We start from the raw sequence: 20,401 nt of genomic DNA, 5'->3' as shown, positions 1-20,401 counted from the left end.
TTTTTAGCTCATCAGCCATCTTACCCTCTATAAAGGTATTTTATAGATGTAGAAAAGAAGAACTCAAAATTCCAGAGGTGCATTTCATGCAATACAAAATAGGGTTTCCTTCAGTTTACTATCTTAAATGTGACTTTTGCTGTATCCCAGTATAATACTCAGCTTGAAAGGAGCATATGTTATAATGGCATATGTGAACCAATGTGTTACATGTACAAAGGAGAAATGACTCCTGCCAACATCTTTGAGGACACTTTAATTACTAAAATAGGTATTCTCCTTTTCCAAAACTTGTTTTATTTAAATTCCTTTTTAACACCCTTAATTTAATTTTCAGTGCAGCAGCCAAATAATCTCTAGATAATATCTGACTAGGGTATAGTACTCTATTTTTAGGATAATAAATGTATATGGACTTGCACAGATAGTTAAGTGAAGAACCAAAGCCTGGTGTGAGAACTGATCCACTGATCCCTGGTTCAAACCTCCTTAAAAAAATGTAACAGCCCCAGAAGGCTAGATAATTAAGACACAATGTAGACACTCATGTCCCCATGGGCCTATGGGAATATATGATCTATTTTTCTAATTAATAAAAAATCCAATTTCTAATGCATCAGGCGGTTCCAGGAAGGCAGAGACCTTCTCAACACAGGGATTAAACTGAGATGAATTAATTCGGCAGAGGTTGGGCTTTATTTACTATCAGGTAGAGGGAAGCCCTTGCTGCAGACTCCCACCTTCAAGCATTTGGCCAGTGGAATCCAGAGATTGTCTGATAATGGTCTTGGTAGGGTTGGTGTCTGCACATCAGTGAAGATAAATCAAGTGGTAACAGGAGTGTGAGCAAGGCCAAAATCTCCAAGAGCGAGACGATGTAAGGTGTAAAGTGTCCTTCATCCCACCCCAGCACAGCTGAGTATCAAGGTGGATGGCTTGTTCCGTCAAAATGAATACACTTCTCACACACCCAGCATGCTGGCATTTCCAGAGCTCTTACAGAGCAGACACAGGTTGTATTCTGGCTGCAGAATGCACAGGAAATTAAGATCTTAATCTTCACCAGTTGCAAAGCCATGGCTGTAAACCTCCACTCAAATTCAGAACTAACTCAAACCTCTTTATTCCACTTGTCCCTGTGGTGTCCTCTTGTCACCTCAGACACCCCAGTGAGAGTTCTCCCATGGCCATCTGTAGCCAGAGCTGCTGGGTGTGGAGACAGTCAACTGCTGCTCCATGAGAAGCACATCCCTGCTTCCAAGAGGGGGGATTTCCCAGCCTTGCCTTCATCCCCTGCCTCTTCCAACTACAATCCATGTATCAAGAGCTGTAAGGAAAAGGACAACGTTAACATATTGATTATCACTGTATTTCTAGATCAGCTTATAGAAAGTATTCCTTCTTCAACAAAGTGTATCCATTTCTTCATGTGCTTATACTCAGTCTCCCTGCAAGTGTTGTGTGTGTATCTGAATCTGTATCTTATCTGTTTTTAAAACACTGACTTCAAGGCACCTGATAGCACTTCACCTGTGATATACTTTATAAAGCATTTCTGCCACTGGCACGTCTGTCTACACCCTCCCATCTCACAACCTTATTCTGGCTATATCAGAATGACCCATATTCTTATTTAATAACTTATTTATCTACACAAAATGTTTAGAGTTGCAAGTCAATATGCCTGCCATAGAAAGGACAGCCTTCAAGACTTGGACCTGTAAAAATGGCTGATGACAGCAGATGGACTTTTCTCAGCCACAGGGTGAACAAAGTATATAGTATAGTTTCTTTTTAACTATTATTTTTTCCTGGTTAAAGTAGTTCCTCTGTCAGTTACAAAACAAGGAGGCTGGAAATAGCTGATGTCAACTCCAGGAAAGCCCTTGCAGAAGCCTGATTGCTTCTCAGCCAGTTATGATCCCCTGAGACTGACTCATGCATTGTCCTGGGAAGAGCTGCACTGGTATCCTGTATTTACAAGGCTTCAGACCATACTTAGGCTGAATTTCTCTGGACAACAGGGGTGGCTGGTGGCATAGAAAATTATATAAACAGCATAATTCTCATGGTCTCTGTCACCTGCACCTCGTAACCTGCCAGTGCTGGTGACAGTGAAAAACACATGAACATACAGGAGTCACTCAGTTATGTCATTAAACAAGTTGAAATCAAATACTTCAATGTGCAGAGCATTATTTGTCTCGAGTAACTAAAACAAATTTTGAAACAGGACTTGTTTGGAACTTTCTCATCTCAGCATTTTTGGCCTAGAAAACATGAATTCAATCAAAAGGAAATTCCTCACAAGTACATTTGAATTTTGCTTAAATCACCCCATATAAATATAAAATCAAAATAAAACATTTCAGTTGTGTTTATTAAAAAAAAAAACAAAAAAACCCAACCCAACAAACAGCACAAAGGACAGCCGTCTTATTGAAATGAATGAATATATTTAATTTTTGCTCAGCCTGACCATGACCTGTGTCCATCTGAGCTACCATCAAGCCATGAACCTTCTAAGTAATTTTTGCACTTCCTGACCCTGCTTCTGTGGCCAGAGTCCTTACCCAGGCTACATCACTCATAACACAATCTATTTAACCTTTAATTAATCTTGGAGCTACCCCGTGGACATTCCTGATCACTAGTGAGACTGTTGCCAAGGGATGAACCCCTGATTCCCAAGGCACCCTTCCCTGTTTCAATATTAAGGTGGGTGACTGCTCCCAGAGCAGGACTCAGTGGAGACCCTTTTTTTGCTGTATATGGAAAGGGTGACCACTAACCATTTGGATTTTCAGCTTTGTACCTGACAAATTCTTTTCTCTCCATTAATGCCCAGTAGCACACTCATAAGGCAAGATAAAGAGAAAGCATTGAGACCAACAGTGACATAACATGGCTAATATTAATAAGTTGAGTCACAGTCACTATGTTGAAATTTCCTGTGAAGATTGTGTTTCATTTTCTTATGGTATTGTTTCTTTTTAAAGTTGATGGAAACTCCTTTTAAGTCCATCTAAATACAAGCCAACAAATGCAAGTAGACTTTCAAACATGCAAAATGTTAAAATAGGTTAATTCCTCAAGGCAAACTGAGCCCTCACCAAGAACTGTGCCATCATTTTCTTCCTGTCACCCCCTGCTCTTCACACTGCAGCAGCAGCATCCGCCACAGTTCTCTGCAGCTTTGCTCACCACCAGCCCTGCATTCACAGCTATTTTTGGCACTGCTGCTGTGCAGTGGCCAAGTTCTCAGACCTTATTTGCGTGATTCTTCAGAACTTTTTCCAACTAAGTGTTTGGGTTTTTTTCTCCATCCTGACTCAACATTTTTATTCTTCCTGGGTCAACCAGCAGGCATCTAGCCTTGGCATCATTCCTATCTGCCTGGGCCAGTTGCAGCAGTTCTTATGACCGGTGCCAGTTCCCAGGTGGGTGGAGCAGGGTGGGAGGGAGGGGGGACCTGCTGTATTTACTAAGAGCCCATCAAAAACTCTACAGAGCAAACTTAGCCCCTCCGGAGCTAAAAGGGCATGGATTTGGATGTATCCCCATAGGAAGGCAGTTCCCAGGCAGCTTTCTGCTGGGTACCTGCTTTGTGGACTGAAGGCAAGGTCTTGGGGTCAAGGGCATCACCAAAACAGAAGAAAAAGTCATTAACCCGTTCTACTCAATGCATGCCAGACCACATGTGGAACACTCTCTTCAGTGTGGTCCCCACAAAGATGTGGACAAGCTGGAGAGGGTCCAGAAAAGGGCCACTAAGATGACCCAAGTACTGGAAAGTTGCTGCAAGAGGAAAGGCTGAGACAACTGTGGTTATTCAGCCTTGAGAAAAGAAGATCCCAGAGGAGAATTTAGCACCATACTTCAGTATTTCAAGAGTGGCTACAAAGGAGATGGAGACTCCCTTTTTACAAAGAGTCACATGGAAAAGACAAAGGGTACAAGTTACTCCTGGGGAGATTCTTTTTAGTCAGAGGAGGAAAACATTTCACAATAACAACAATCAGCCATTGGAATAATGTCCCCAGGGGAGCAATGGATTCTCCAACGTTGGACATGTCTACTATTCAGTTGGACAGGGTGCTGGGTTATTTTGTCTAGAAAGTGCTTTTGCCAAGAAAGGTTGGACCAGATGATTCTTGGGATCCCTTTCAATATGGGACTTGAGGATTCTATTTTTCTTCCCATCCCTGTTTTTTACACTCATTGTTGAGCTTGTGCTGGGTTCCCTCCTGCTGAGGACTTCACCCAGCACCTGATACATGCCAAGGCTCTGAGTTATTGAATGTGGAGGGGAAGGCAGAGGAAATGACACTGTGGGAGGTTAGTGCAGAGGTGCTGTGAGCAGACAAGCCCCCATACACCAACAACATCCTGCCAAGCACAGAAGGCTCCATTCACTGACAGCCCTACAGATCCCCAGTGTGAACCCTGTGGTACACAAGGTCTACACAAGGGTCCTGGGTGCAAGTCAAACGAGTGCAAATATCACATTGTCCATGCTTGCTTTACAACAGGGGACAGCTGACCTCTTTAATCGTCCACTCTTGTTCACTAACAAAGCACCAAGTGTAGGCTGGGGGCAGGCTGGAGGCACCGGTGCTGCTGGGACAACCTGTGCCAGTGCCTCACCACCCTGAGGGAACAATATTCAGTCACTTTTGGCCCCTCAAGTTACTGACTCAGGTTCAGTTCCTGGTGAGCTCCTGCTGCCCCCAGGCAGGGCAGGGCTGCAGGAAGGACAGGGCACACAGCCAGCAGTTATTGCAGTCCTTAGAAACAGCTGAGTCAGCCCTAATACATGATAAACTGTTGACTCATATTTTCAGTTTCCTTGGTTTTAATCAAAATGCAACTGTGGAGAAATCACATGATGCCATGCTCTCACAGGAAAGCTCCAAATGGATTTTTATCATTTGGAGTAAACTCCATGCTTCTCCCTTATTATCTGGTGACCTTAAAATGTTAATTGCAGCATTTTTCAAGAGCAAACACAATTCCAAAGTTCCTGTTTTCTAGAAAAGCCCAGACACCTGGTGAGGGTACAGATGGCAGTAAGGATGAGATGAAGCCATTGCTCAGAGAGAGCACCACACAAGCAGTGTGACCTCAGCTTTGAAGTTCTGAAGGCACAGAAGAAATTAAGAGGCGATTCCCAGGCAATGCCATGAGAACAATTAATCAGAAACGGGAAATGGCACACATAAAAGGAGTTAACCACAGAAACATGCCTTTGGTGCTACCTGCCAGGATTACAAATGCCAGCAAGTGAGTTAGGGAATCAGTGCACTGCTGGAAGCCTCCACCAGCTTCACAGCATTTGCTCCTTTATCTGTAGCACTTTGCCATATGGGCTTGATCCAACACCCATACAGACGTTTTCCTGCATCCCTAGCAGGCTTGTTTCTATTTTTGGTGGATCTAGAAGCTTACAATCCTTGTGTGTGCCAGTGTTGGAAAACATACCAGTTTAAAAATTTTTGTATGTGACTTTAGCCAGGTTTGTTCACATTTGCCCTAGGGGAAGGGAACTGAAGCTTCTTTCTAGGGCATTGTTTCTCTAGGTGAGGCCTGATGGGATTAGCATTTCAACAGACTGGAGTAGCCCCAACGAGATAAGGCCATCAACAGAACATCAGCGGCCATCTATGAACATTTACTCCAGACTCTGGCAGAACTGGAGACATCTCCTCTGGAAAAGAGGAGGAAATAGAGATAAGAAAATCAAGGAATCTAATTCTAATTAACATCAGAAGCGAAGAAATCCGGATCCAATAGGAGATCAAATACTAAGAACTACACAACTTGAGACCAATGAACACTGACCCAATTAGTTTCTATGAGTTTTGCCTGTATTAAAGATCTGAAAAGCCTAGTAATGTTATGTGTCATGGAATGATTCTCTCTGCACACCCCATGTGAAAAACGAGGTTCACTCTCCTGTTAGAATTTAAAGAGTTTAATATAAAGACAATAAGAGACACATAAAATAAAGCAAAGGGATAACAGCCGGGTGCCTTGGCGCTCTGCCAAGAGCACGCCTGATGCCCGAGGTGAGTCCTTTTTATACCATTTTTACTGTCTGTTCTCTATTCATATTAAAACTTTTCCAGGAATTGATCTGCATGGCCACTCTTTGGGTCCGCCTTTTTAGAGCATGCGTAGTCTTCGGCCTTGTGGTTTTATTTCTTTTGATTCTTGGGGTTGGGCCCGCTAGGTAAGAGTCGATGGTAGGGTGGATCTCTTAATTCCTCAGACAGTCAGGGCTGATTGCAGCTTTGGGCCTCTTTGCCCCCCGGGCAGAGCGGTGATAGCGGCTCTCGGACCCTCCTGGCCGCCCGTTCTCCGGGCGGAGTAGCCTTTGGGCCCTTTTGTTCCCTGGACAAAGTGTTGATTAGCAGCTCCTTGGGCCTCATCCTCTGTTCGCTTGGAGGTTATCTTACTTGCTCACACTTGCTAACATTCTTGCTAAAACGAGAGAAAACTACATCCACACAGCAAAAAGCATTTCTAACATTATATAATATCTACTTTAATACTTTGCGAGAAGCCAATACTATAATATATGTTTATAACACCCCAGCTATGTGTGGATGAGATGATTTCTGTGGTACATCCTGGCCAGAACAATATCCTGGCCAGAGAATAAAGTAATGCCTTGACTCTCTAACATTAAAAATGTTGTTGGAGGGCTTTTTTGTTTTTTTCCCCCACAGTTTCGGTGACACCAACATGGCCCAAACTCCTGATTCTGAAGAACCCCAGGCATTTCTTGTGCTTCCTCTGATGCGCTCAGCATCAGCTCCTGTTAGAAATTCCCAACAACTCCCAGAAGTTTCCAAATAGTTGCCACATCTGCAGGCAAGACATGCTGGGCAACAGCTTGTTCCTTGGGGTTGCTGGACGAGCAGCTAGCAGTTCCCATTTGTGGAGCACGTGTATGTCTGCATGCCCAAAAGCTTCCCATCCCATTCTTCCCATGTCACATAGCACTTCTTTTCAACTCTGAGAATTCCTGTAGGAATAACGCTTCATCTCAGGAACACCTGAATATCTATTATCACCTTAATTGAGCTTTGATTTATTCAAGCAGTTAAATTAAAACAACAAACTAAGGCTGAGAGTATAGAAAAACCTCAGCTGCTTGGCTATCTACCTAAGAAACTCTGATAATTTGATTCACCTTAATCATCTGAATCAATAATACCACCAAGGTCATTAGGGCAACTGCTGTGCATGAACAGGAAGCACAAATGGTGCTTAAGGCAGATTAGGATCAGGAAATGTGCCACTATTTGTTTTTCCTCTCTCTCCTGTACATCCATTACCTCTAAATCAGTAATACTGACATTTTTCCTAGCCTACAGTTGCACATTAACAATTATGGAGAGGTTCAGGTGAAAAGGGCTGAAGATGTGAAACCACAAAGGTTGTGAGTGGTTCAGGAGAGCTGGAACCGTGGGAAGCACTTAGGTGCCAAGCGTGAGTGTTGGCTGCATAGTTCCTCTGCAGACAATGCTTGATGCAAAATAAGCACCAAACCAGGAAAGAGTGATGCTCTGGAAAAAAATGAGAGAGGCAAAAATCGACAGCTAAGTACCTCAGGAGGTGTCCCAGATGAATATCCCTTTTTGAATTTATTATGTTGCACAGGTTGTTAGAGACTTAAAACAGTGGGCTTTATTTCCCCCTCACTGCCTAGAAGTCAGAATTTCTTGGATCATTGCTTCCTGTCACTGGAGTCTGGGACAGAAAAGATGCTTCACATGGCAACTGGAATGGTTATTACAGGGTTAAACTAGTAAAATTAAATTAAAGCTAATTTATTTAAATAACTCTAGGAAATATTGGCTGTAACACAACTGCAAACCTAAAGTGCTAGCCAGGTTTGTTAAATAATCATAATTAAATCAAATACATCTCCATTAGCAACTTATCATGCTTTACAACACAATTCATTTAGCAAGATGGTTCAAATTTTTATGAGTTTATTTTATAATACCTGGATATCAGAGTAAGTTTTTTTGTATGCAGTCCAGAAGCCAAAATTATGATTGCTTTCAGGCTGCAACTAATCAGCTATGAAGCACTCTGCTCACTTCACTGTGTAAGCACAAGGACAAGCCAAAACTTTCCTGCCAATCTGGGGGATTTTTAGCAAAAACCTGAGTTTTTGATGAAGCTGTTTACTTGCAGCCATTATTTTCATTTCAGAAGAGTTCCCTTGGTGGTATTTTTAATTTTCAGTGGGTTAAACACTGCTGCAGCTTTCTGTGAGTAGTAAAGTACTTTAGCTTTGCCATTTTCTTGCACATGGGTACACATTTGTACCTCGCTTTGGGCTGAGTTGTTTCTTTATCCAGACCACACCAAAACAGTGCCCTCCCTGCCCCAGCCGGTTCACCCCTCAGCTCTGCATGTCTCTGCTACTTCACCCTGATCTACGGGAAGCAATATTTTACATTCTGATGACTCAAGGTTCACACAGCACATCGTAGTTCCCTATTTATGGCACAGTGACCCTTTGCATGGCTCCCCACCCCGGCAGGTTTAAAGCCACCATGGACACTCCTCAACACGGTAACCCTGATCCTTGAGGTTGGGTTTGTTCCTTCACACCACAGGATTTATTCCTGGGGTGTCTCATTCTTGCTTAAAGCAGCCTCTGTGTCCAGGCTTCCACAGCACAGCTGGTGTGACAGTGACAGCACTGGGGTTCTGCTGGCCTGTTGTGTTACAGGCACAAACAAATAGCTCCAGCACCCTGCATGCACTGAGTTATTTCTCATTCCCTTATTGCTAGGTTTCCCTAGTTACACTGAAACTATAGAGGATTTGATTACATACTTCAAGATACAGCCCCAGTAACAACCAGATCATGAGAGCAGGAATCAATGACCCAGCAGCAGTAACCCCAGGTTTATCACCTCACCTGCCTCCTGCCAGCTCTCTGTGCTTTCATCATCATCAAAGTGGCATAAACACAGAATGGTTTGGGTTGGAAGGGATCTTAAAGCTCATCATGTTCCAACCCCCCTTCCATAGGCAGGGACACCTTCCACTAGACCAGATTGCTCCAAGCCCCATACAGCCTGGCCTTGAGAACTTCCAAGCTTCTCTGAGCAACCTGTGCCAATGCCTCACTACCTTCTCAAGGAAGAATTTCTTGTATATATTCAATAAACCTCTGCCCTCTGCCAGTTTGAAGCCATTTTGCCCCTTGTCCTGTTACTCCAGGCCCTTGTCAGGAGACCCTCTCCAACTTTTACATTTGCTGATCAGCTTCAAACCAGAACTAAAGGCAACACAGAATACTGCTCCTATTTTTTTAATCTTCGATTTTTCTTTCCTTAGCAGGGTATGTCTTCCAAGAACACAACACTAACAAAGGAAAGCTTCTGCTAACACAGACTCGGGTCCTCAGGGCTATCTCTGCACTGCAGTGCAATCTGTCCTTAGAAATGCTAGTGCCAGGAGGAAACCAGACACTTTTGCAAATAGGTCCAAATCAAATATGTCAACATTACAAGCCCTAACAAACAAAAAACTCACTTGAAAGCTACAATCCTTCCTGCTCAAGGCCATAATACAGTCATGTTCTTGGGCTCACCTTCATCAGGCTCAAAATAGCCCAAGAGTCCCCAGCCCAGTGCAGCCAACACCTGTGCCCAACCTGCACCAGCAGCACCAGCCTGACTCCAGTGATGGAGCCAGTACAGCACATTGGGAAGGCAGAACTCATCCTGGATATGCTCAGGGTCAGAAACACATAGGTCTGCCAAGTCATCCAGCCTTGAGCTTGAGTGTATTTACAAGGTGGTCTAGCAAGCCTGACTCTGTGTCTCTAGCTGTCATGAAGAGCTGGATGCTCCTGTTCAGCCCAAATGCCCTCTAATGGAAAGCAAGGCACAGGGAGAAGGGGAACAGTGTACCTCTGCCTTGACATGGAGACCCAGGACCAGGACTCCTACAGCCCACAGTGTACAGTGAGCAACAGTTACAGACACAACTCCCAATCCAAAATCTTATCTATACTCCAACTGTATTACTTGCACAAAAAATAGTGTTAGCCACCAGGGGTTTTTTTTCTCTTTCCCATGATGTTTCCAAGGCAAAAGAACAGACATTATCAAGCAGGTTTGATGACTATAAAAGAGAAATATCCTACCACTGAACACTCACATAGTCTTTTTTGTCCCTTTCTCCATGTAAATTCTTAGTTCTAAACAAAGGAGAGCAGACAAGATAAATTACAGAGGAAGATATACTTGAACAAATAGATATACTTCTTTTTTCCTAAAACTGTCTCAATCCAGTTTATACTGGCTGGGAAACAGCACCCTCCATTCTCCTCAAACAACAAACAAACCCTGGGCTACTGATGCGTTCTGCAATCAAAAACAGGCCTGGTTTTGCTGGAGCAGGCACTGAATGCTGTACTTAGGGCAGAACTCAAAACCTCATGTAAAATGGGCTAAGAATCAACAAGTTAAATAATCTGCTGAACAGGAGGAAAAGCACTTAGGGAATGTTTTTCTCACAAAAGAAAAGAGGAAAGCTTATGGGTCATCTTGAGTGCTTCCCGCAGAGGAAGCCACAGGGAGGGCTGTACTGTAGCGGCAAAGCTCCTCTCCACCTGGGTGAAACCAGGACTTTGCTCTATCTCCTTTAGGCTACACCCAACCAGGAAAGAGGGGATTTCAAAGAGAAAAGGGATGGCTCACCACTCAAACCTGTCTGCAAACATAAAAGTAATTTCCCAGCTGTGAAATTCACTTGGGGTGTCAGTGCCTTAAAATAACAGCTGTGACTCGGCACCGCAAACAGTGGCTGCTCCAAATAAAATGCTGGATGCATGGGAGGGATGAGCACCAGGGATGCAGGCCTTTAATTTATTAGACTATCACTATCCTTGCCTGTCTGGACTAAGCCCATGAAAAGCTGCAGGAATGAGTGTCCTCAGGAGCCCAAAGAGGGCTTGGTAGTCCTGTGAAGACATTTTTCCTAATATCCAACCTAAACCTCCTCAAGTTTGAGGCTATTTCCTCTTTTCTATCACTTGTTACCTGGGAGCAGAGACCGATCCTCACATGGCTCCAACCTCCTGTCAGGGAGTTGTGGAGCGTGAGAAGGTCCCCCCTGAGCCTCCTTTTATCCAGGCTGAGCCCACCACAGCTCCCTCAGCTGCTCCTCATCAGACTTATGCTCCAGGCCCTTCCCCAGCTCTGTTGCCCTTCTCTGGAAACACTTCAGCCCCTCAATGTCCTTCTTGTCACAAGGGGCCCAAAACTGAACCCAGGGTTTGGGGTGTGGCCTCACCAGTGCCCAGCCCAGGGGGACAGTCACTGCCCTGATTTCTGCACAGCAGGAGCTGGTTTTATCTGCACTGTGTATTTGATATAAATTAAAGCTCTGTTTGAGACAGCTCCTCCAAAGCTCCTTTATGTGCTGAGGGACCTCCCATATTGACGCTTGTTATCATCAGGCTGTCCCAAACTACAATTTTATCTTGTCCAGAGGAAGATGATGCAACAGCTGCATGGGAAGTGTCAGCTATTTTATGCAGTGCTGTTTATTGTTTCAAAAAAGCAACTTTTAGAATGGAGTGGTTGCAGCCATGTTTACTGACCTCCTCAAGAAGGCTTTTGGCTGTGCCTTTTCTTTCCTCTAAGGGAGGGAAAAATACGAGCATGAGAGAAAATTGGCGTATGGTAGTGGAGAAATCAAGCAGGACTGTCCCTGACTTGGGCTCCTCCTCTGCACCCATTCTGGCTTCTCCCAGGGGCTGAACTCCAAGGGTTGAGCAGATAAGACAATCCATTTCTCTATCTTATCTCTTGTTCATTGCATTATCTTAGCACAAACACAGTTGTTTTCTCCACTGCTCAGTTAAATTCCCTCGGAGGGAGCAGCAGCCACGGCATTGCCTAGGATGCAAACAGGGCTGGGGGAACTGGTCCATCCTCCACTGACTTTGCTGGAAGACGTGGCAACACTCTCCCAGCAAAGGAACATTGCCCCATGCAAATAACTCACTTGGAATTAAAATGCCTGCCTGCTTTCTTTTCTGGAGCTTGCAGTTACCCTTCTCATTCAGGGGCATAGAACCAGTTCAGCTTTATCGGCTCCAGCCACCTCCATCATCACTAACCTCATGCCATGACAATATGACATCACCCCTCAAGAAATAAAGGATGGCAGCAGGATTTGGGCTCCTGAGGACACATATTCCTGCAGCTTTTCACAGGCTTGGTCCAGACAGGCAAGGATAGTGATAGTCTAATAAATTAAAGGCACATTGACACCACATTAAAATCAATTTCAGGCTTCCAGAAAGGCCAGTTCAGTTCTTCCCATCAGCAGGTGTCACTGCCTCAATAATGACAAGCAGGTAACTAGCAGGCTGTAATTAGCAGGCTGCCCAGGCCCACACACCGATGCTGGCAGGACCATGCATCCTGTCCCTCAGCATTATGGTTCAGCAGGACTGGGGAAGGATGAAGCCCAGGACCCGTGCATCTTTAATTTCCAAGGCTCACAGCCCACATTCCCCAGGAAGGAGCAATATTTTAATTGTCTCCAGGAAGGACATTTTTTTAAATTTGCAGGACATGGAAGTCACCAGGTAAATGCTTTAGGTGGCATTTCAATAGGTCTTATGAGAAACCCAGAGGAAAGAAGGCAGAAGTTTAAAGTTTTTCAGCTCCAAATTTTCCTGTTCTGTGCCTTCCACCATCAGATGGTGCACAGGAAAAATCTGTTTCATCTGTGGAGCCATGAGCAGACAAAGCTACTGAGCCATGTCCAGGAGTCAGCAGCCACCTCTGATCCACTCAACAGTGCTATGAAAATATGGTATTCAAGACGATCCCTTCCCTGAAACAGACTGGGAAAACTGGTTTTGCAGCCCTTCAGTCATGCTAATTTGCTGACAGAAAACAAGGTGTTTGTAAGGGAAAGCCAGTTATGTGGGCTTTACTCAGCTTAATCACTGTATTAATTGTATAGGAGATGAGCACCATTTAAGTTGTATAACTAGTGTACAAGTCTCCTTAAGCAGGGTTCACTTAGAACAAGAGCATCTCAGCCATGAAACCACTTTCTCTCCAAAAGTGTCCCTCCTAATAGCTGGAAGAGGTAAAAAGAGAGGAGAGGCTGCCCTGAGGCTCTTCACCACAACCATGAAGGTCAATAAAGTCACACAAGGCGTTCCCTTTTCTCCAGCGACAAGGTTTCAGCTGCAAGAGGTTTACTTGGGCAGAATAAGCTGTGGACATATTTTGCTAAAATAAATGCAAAGGCTCTATAAGGCAAACGGGACTGACTCAAACTCCTCTGAAGTAACGGAGTGCTTTTAGCAGCAGCTTAACTGCTCCGCAAGGGAGGACACCTCACATCTCCTTTGCCTGTTTCTTCAATCAAATCCACCTGCAGTTTCTCTACCAGACCCAGCCCACTTCTGCTCTCCTGCAAACCCCTCGTTTGCATCTCTCTTCTACAAATAATCCCCCTCCAGGTTTCCTCTGGTCCTCCAGGCCACACGTTACTACCTACACTCAGTGTACAGTGATTTTCCCACAATGGTCCATAACACTCATTGAAAAACCTGGAGCATTCAAAAAAATTACTGTATTTGCTTTTTTTAGCTGTTGTAGCTGAGCTGCCTCCAGGATAGGGCTGTGTCTGGCAGGTCTCCATAGCTGCTGTGAAGTGATAAGTGCAGCAGCCGCTGCAGCTCAAAATGGGACAGGAAAGGGTGGGATGGGTGTCAGAGTGAGAACAAGCCATGACAAACATGAGGCAGGAGACTGAAACTCCTGGTGAACCAGAGCCACTGACAAAGATATCCACAGGCCTCCAGGGCCATGAATGAAAGGAACCCCTGCAGAGCTGCCTGGCACACATCATTGTTCCCAGAATGACACAGAGACAAAGCCGGTTCTGTTTTTCCTGTCTTTATAGATCTCTCGTTTCAGCCATGTTGCAGTCTTTGCTGTCACACCACAGACCTGAACTTGACCTAGAACCCTGGGGATAAACTCAACACAGGGGTAAATCCAATGGTTTGACTTGCAACCCGTGGAAAGGCCCCAACTTGGGAGATGTAACACCCATCCAACAGCTCAAAGCCACTGCTGGAGGATGATTTTGGCTTCCAGAGGAAAAAAAAATGGACAAAACCAAAATGGACCCATGTCTAGGTTTTGGGAACTGGGGTGGGGGTGAGGAAGGGGCTGACAGGTGGAGGTTTGGGAACTCCTCCCGGCTTGCCTTGGGTTGCTTTGGGGCAGCTCCTCCAGCACCCAGGGCCACCTGCAGGTCCCGTGGGCGCCACTGCCCTCTGCAGTCCCCAGAGGAATGCACAGCTCGCCTCCACACAGGACATACCTTCCACCCCCTCCTTCCAGCCTCACCTCACGTGGGCTTCCCTATGAAATTCCAGGCCAGAAGAGAAGTCATCCAATAAAAAAGCATTTACCTGCAGCGGGAGCACTGGAATCAGCACTGGGGGGCAGGAAGGTCCCTGTCCTGTGCATCCCCACACCTCGGGACTCTCCAGCAGAACTGAGGTTCTTGTAGAATGTGCTGAGGAATGGCCAAAAGCCCAGAGCAGAAAGCACATTGTCCCACACTAATCTCGCCTCCCATGCCCTTTTGCGGGAAACCCGATACCTTACCTCAGCCCTGAGAACATGGCTAAAGGTGCCCTGCACATCCGAGAGTGGAGCTGTGGCTACACGCTGCCTTCAGTCACACAGTTTGGGGCACGCTTGACTCTGCATAGGTATTGTGGGCTAAATGGGATACTTGAAGCTGATTTAGAGTCAGTGAAGACTCAGTGGAGCATAGCACACTCAGCTTGAGCTCAAAATGGATGTTGAAGCAGTTGCGGTGGGTAGGCAGAGAGCAGCACCAGGAGAGGACACATTACAAGGATAATCACCAAAGATAAACGTTTTTACAACTTGCATGAAAGTCCTTGAAGTTTTCTAGATCACTGAGATATGGCTGGATCAGGATCTGGCAGAGGGCAGGGAGTGACAGCCCAGAGGGAGCCAGCACTTCTGCAGCCACCCATGGAGATGCATTGCTCTAGAGGCAGAGAGCTGTGAGCCGTTGGGACAATTCCGGAGTCCCTGCTCCTCCCCAGCCTGCACGGAGGGACCAGGAGAAATCCTCATGGAGTCTGCTGGCTGCATGGGACCTATTTTGGAGGTGTCCTGGGAACTCCTGCCTGGCCCCCTTGCAGGCTGCCAGCCAGGACAGAGGTTGGTCATGCTGGTATGCTGGGAGCTGTGGTTTTGAATAAACATTTCTGCTCTGAAGGCTTTTCTGAAGTAACCCAGTCGGATTATTACACAAAAAATCTACACCTCAATGCAAAAAGCAGAAATAGAGCCAGTTTTATGTGTGTATTAGCACACAGTATTTGCTTTGAAGCAGCAAGTTAATCATAAAAGCAGTCCAGTCTGTGGCATGTTTGCAAAACAGAAAGCAGAAGATAAGAAAGGGCATTTGTGGTGAGGGTTCTGGCACCTGGGTGTTTTCAACACAGAGACTAAACCCCACCCACGACTCCTATGCACTGTCCCCCCCACTGTACCCAGGGCAATTTTGAAAGCCCTGATAATACTGCTGTTACAAATACAGCAAGGGAAAGACACTGCAAGTCTGGGCTTATTCCTGGGGGAGAAGTGGAGGAAGGATGCTCCTTGACAGAGCTGAAAATTTAGCTCTTCACCAGTGTGCCCTGATCCCAGTGCAGTGTGCTCAGCTCTCCGTAGCATAAACTGGTGTCAGTGTCCAAGACTTGATAAGCTGAACAAGCACCCATGGGCCATACTTAGCCAGCATGTCCAGTGTCAGAGCTCATGCACTTTTCCCAGTGATGAAATTGTATCTTTAGGTACAGAATCATAATGGGCTCAAGTAGTTTCCCTTGGGAGCAAGGTTTTGATGGAGAAACAACAGAACCATGGTCACAAACGCAGACTCTGAACATTGAAATCCCCCAATGATCATTACAAGACACACAGGCAACATCAATGTGTCTGTGCTGTTCCTTGCCGCATTCCCTGCAGCAGCCAAAGGGTGCTCACTTGCTTACACTGTTTCTCTGAACTGCCCAAGCCTGGTGATTTCTCTGTGCTGGTAAAACCCTGCTCAGAGACAAACTGCATCATCTCACCAGCTCTTCCAAAATACACACTGCCAGAATACTTCTTCTGCAATGCCAGGGCTGGGCACGGCAGTCTCATTTCCTGATCTGAGACAGCACAGTAACAATAATATTTTCCAGTTCTACTGACTGACCTACACCACCTAATTTCCAAAAGATATCAACAAGCACTTTACACACCCAAAGATCAGCTCTGTGGCTGCTCTGACCACTCAGCAGTTCTGAAAGAGCTTCTCCTCAGGTGTTGCTCCTGCCTGCACCATCACCACCAAGCACCCTGCAACCAGGCTCGGCTCTGGAGACAGCCAAGTTCTCCAACTGCTACTTCTAGAGCACCCTCCATCCCAGCTCCTGAGCAATACGCACAAGCCTAGGACAGGGATGCCTGAGCATCTTTCACCCAGCCACTGCCCAAAGTGTTTGTCTGGCCCTATAGCTTGGCTCCAGCCCTCTCAGTGCCTGCAGGTTACCTGGGCCAGGTGCATGCCTGAGGCCACCACACAGTTTAAAAACAAGCAAATGTGAACATATGAACACATAGCAGCATGAGTATGGGCTGAACACAGCCTGCCTTTCCAAACACATCCTTAGCTGTAGTGGATCTGCTCCCAGCTGCACCACCCATTTTTGCCTGCTCCAGCAGCCCTTTGCAGGGGAAGCTGAAGGATGTTACTTGCTCTTCACTAACTTAAAGCTGGGCTGGTGCAAAGGCAAGTCCTAAGCATGGCCTCAGCTGCTACATATTGAAGGCTCTGCTCTCAAAAGGAAAACAAAGATCACAGCAGTTGCTAGACGAACAAACTTAATTTCATCTGCCAAGGCCAGGGTAAAGCCTGGGGCACTGAGCTCCACAGCAGCTACCTGTGGGGAGACCCTGTCCTCACTGGTCTCCATCCTCAGCAACTTATAGTGTAGTCTTAGTCCAACCTCAACATTATCCCCTTATCCCAGTCCCCAGCTCACACAATGCCATGGTGTGAGCTAAACCCACATTAATTACTCACCCTCTTCAGATTCCTGACCTTTTCTTCACACTCTGGCTCCACCAGCAGCAGTGTGTACCAGAACTACAATCAATACATGACAGAACAGAAGGAAATTAAATTTATAGTTTATTATAATTTGTGCAAATCAGCTTATGCTTGGGCAACAGATCTTTGCAAAATCTGTTCTCCCTTCCCAGATATAAATTCCTTGCTGGAGTTAAGAAGGATGCTGGGCAGGCAGTGCTGTTCCAAGGAAAGGGCACCAGAACTATGGCCATCTGAGAGCCAAGGGTCAGTCCCTGCCTCCTTCTTGGATGGAAGAAAATAAATGAATATAGAAAGGAAAGCCAAGCTGAGGCAGTCACCCAGGTCAGAACATTTTCAGCTCAAACAACTAAAGCTGGCAGAATTACAAGCAACTAGAAACTCGAAGAGAGGAACTTGCTGTGGGATAAACTGAATCATCAGAGCATTAGGCAGCAGTGACCAGCTCTTCAGCAGTTTGGGGAACACATGCACCAAAGAAACCCCACAAGCAGAATCACAGAACCACAGAATCGTGTGGGTTGATCAGGACCTTAAAGCTTGTTCAGTCCCAACCCCCTGCCATGGGCAGGAACACCTCCTAGACCAAGTTGCTCCGAGCCCGATTCAACCTGGCCTTGAACAGGGATCCACAGCTTGTCTAGGACATCGAAGCCAGTATTTTACTACCTTCGAGTTCAGCGGGAGCTCACAACACCCAGTCCCTGGGGCGCAGAAGACGACGGGACCCGGCAGCGGCCGGACGGGTGCGGGTGGGGGGCGGAGGGGGGGGTCATCCCTGAACGGGCAGGTACCGCTCCCGAGCTTGTACCTGCCCGCGGAGAGGAGGAGCGGGAGGATGAGGAGGCCGATGAGGAGGATGAGGAGAAGGGGAGCGCCGAGGGGCCGCGAAGGGACCCGGCTGCAGCCGCTCCCTCCGTCCCCGCTGCCAGACCCGTCGGGGTCGGCACCCTTCCCGGGACTCCCCGGCCCGCTCCGCTCCCGGCCCCGCTCACCTCCCGCGGGGTCGCCCGTCGCCCCCAGCCCCACTCCAGCCGCGGCCCCGCTCCTCCGTGTGACACCGCGCTCCGCTTTCGCTTTCCCTTTCCTGGCGAAGGAGGGGCAGCCTCGGCTGCCGGCCGCCCTCGGGGAAGGGTCTGGGGGAGCCGGGGCGGGGGGAGCCCAGGGGGACCGGCCTGGAGCCGGGGGCACGCCTGGGCTGCGGGCAAAGGGACTCCCCCAGCCCGCCTCCTACACAGCGAGTTTATCTCTTCCCCAGACGCCTGATCGCAGTATTCCCCTGACCTGGAGTAGGACAGGTGAAGAAGCACTTCGATTCGTCACCGAAGGGACCAGAGGGGTTTAACAGACATGTAGATGTGGCACTTGGGGACAAGGTTTAGTGGCGGGCTTGGCAGTGCTGGGGAAATGGTTGGACTCAATGATTTTAGAGGGCTTTCCCCACCTGAACGATTCTATGAGTCCCTGTAGATATGGCAGACCCAGCTCCCAAAGGGTCATTTATCTCTTGGGACTTGAAGTGGAGGCACTTGGGATGATGGGAGCGTTGTTCTTCATGGGAAAGCAGCAGTCCCGTAACAGGAGAGCTCCCTCTGACCAATACCCTCTCTGCAACTGAGAGCAGGAGCTACATGAACTCTGGTGGCTTGGATAAAGCTATCAGAGCTCTGAAGAGTTCTGATGGCTAAGAAAATTGATGAATTAAATTAAATCAAAAGGAAATTAAGTTGGTTCACTCCAGGGGCAAAGAGCCCTCCAGATGGTTACAATTAAGATGCTTCAAGAAGTCTCACTTCTAGCAGAAAACCAACATCGACACAGCAAAGGGGAGAAAGGCTGGGGCTCTCAGAGGTGCTTAGTAGGAACAAAGAACATCCTCCTCAGCTGGTCTGCAATACCTCTCCTGCACAGCTGCTCACTCCAAGAGGCAACAGCTGCTACCAGGAATGCTCACTCAATGACTGTAGGCTTTAAAGGCATTTTCTTCAGGAATTTAATCAATTACCTGATGTTCTTGGGCAGCTGCTGCTTATCACTCATTATTTACCTTGCCTCGAAGTAAAGCTGATCTAGAGAGTCAAGTGAGGGAGGTAAGACTTGCTGGCCTGAGACGTGAAAGACATACAGGCAAGTGAGGCAGGAAAACTGTTTCCCTGCAGCTATGGACATCCATCTCCAGAAACTACTGGCTCTACACAGTGCAGTCTCTGGGGTTTTTTTCTTTCTCTTCTCAGAAGTACTTGTTTCTGCATAAGGATTTCTGGAATGCTGCTCCCAGGCTCTGCTCAGAAGAATGACCCCAAATGTAAGAAAAACCACAGCACACAGGCTGCTAGAGGCACCAGGGATTTTACAAGAAGCCACAGACTGGTTTGGGTTGGAAGAGACGTTAAAGGTGATCTCATTCCAACCCCTGCCATGGGTAGGGACATCTTCCACTAGATCAGGTTGCTTTAAGCCCTTCCAACCTGGCCTTCAACATTTCTAGAGATGGTCTAGCTACAGCTTCTCTGGGCAACCTTTTCCAGTAGGTACTTGCCCCTCCACAGGCGAGAATTTCTTTTCAATCTCTAATCTAATCCTGCCTTCTGTCAATTTAAAGCCATTCCCCCTTATCCTGTCAATCCAGGCCCTTGTCCAAAGCCCCTCTCCTGCACTCCTGGAGCCCCTTTAGGCACTGGAAGGGGCTCTAAGGTCGCCCTGGAGCCTTCTCTTCTCCAGGCTGAACAACCCCAGCTCTCTCAGCCAGGCTCCAGAGCCATCAGAGCATCTCTGTGGCCTCCTCTGGACTTGTTCCAGCAGCACCACATCCTTTTGATGTTGGGGGCCCCAGAGCTGGACAGAGCACTGCAGGTGCAGTCACACGAGCAGAGTAGAGGGGCAGAATCTCCTCTTTCGACCTGCTGGTTATCCTAAAAGGGCTTGTTTCATTTTGCCCAGATCCCAGGCAGCACATCTGAGTTGCACAAGTGCTGCTGACACCTCTGGCTGGGCTCTGGGCTGATGGGCTCCTGGGCACTGCAGGACTGTTGCTATTTGGATGCACACAGTGACCTCTTACACAAGGATCCAGGGTACAGACAGTCCAAGAGATCTCAGACTGGCTGTTAAACAATGAAACTTCACACCAATAGCCTTTCAATAGATATTAGGATGTATTTCTAAACATGAAGAT

The 20,401-nt window shown here is 46.8% G+C and overlaps 1 long non-coding RNA gene across 1 annotated transcript; it reads right to left on the bottom strand.

Annotated features, from left to right (window-relative positions):
* Positions 1-673: 673 nt before the first annotated feature.
* LOC125333541 lies at positions 674-18,320 on the bottom strand. Its single transcript, XR_007206899.1, has 3 exons — positions 18,222-18,320; positions 17,200-17,262; positions 674-1,327 (listed from the first exon to the last, which is right to left on the bottom strand). It is a non-coding gene; the product is annotated as an uncharacterized LOC125333541 (long non-coding RNA).
* Between the last annotated feature and the right edge of the window lie 2,081 nt (positions 18,321-20,401).

The sequence above is a fragment of the Corvus hawaiiensis genome, chromosome 15 (assembly GCF_020740725.1).
Source record: "Corvus hawaiiensis isolate bCorHaw1 chromosome 15, bCorHaw1.pri.cur, whole genome shotgun sequence".
NCBI lineage: Eukaryota > Metazoa > Chordata > Aves > Passeriformes > Corvidae > Corvus > Corvus hawaiiensis.
This window is presented reverse-complemented; position numbering and strand designations above follow the sequence as displayed.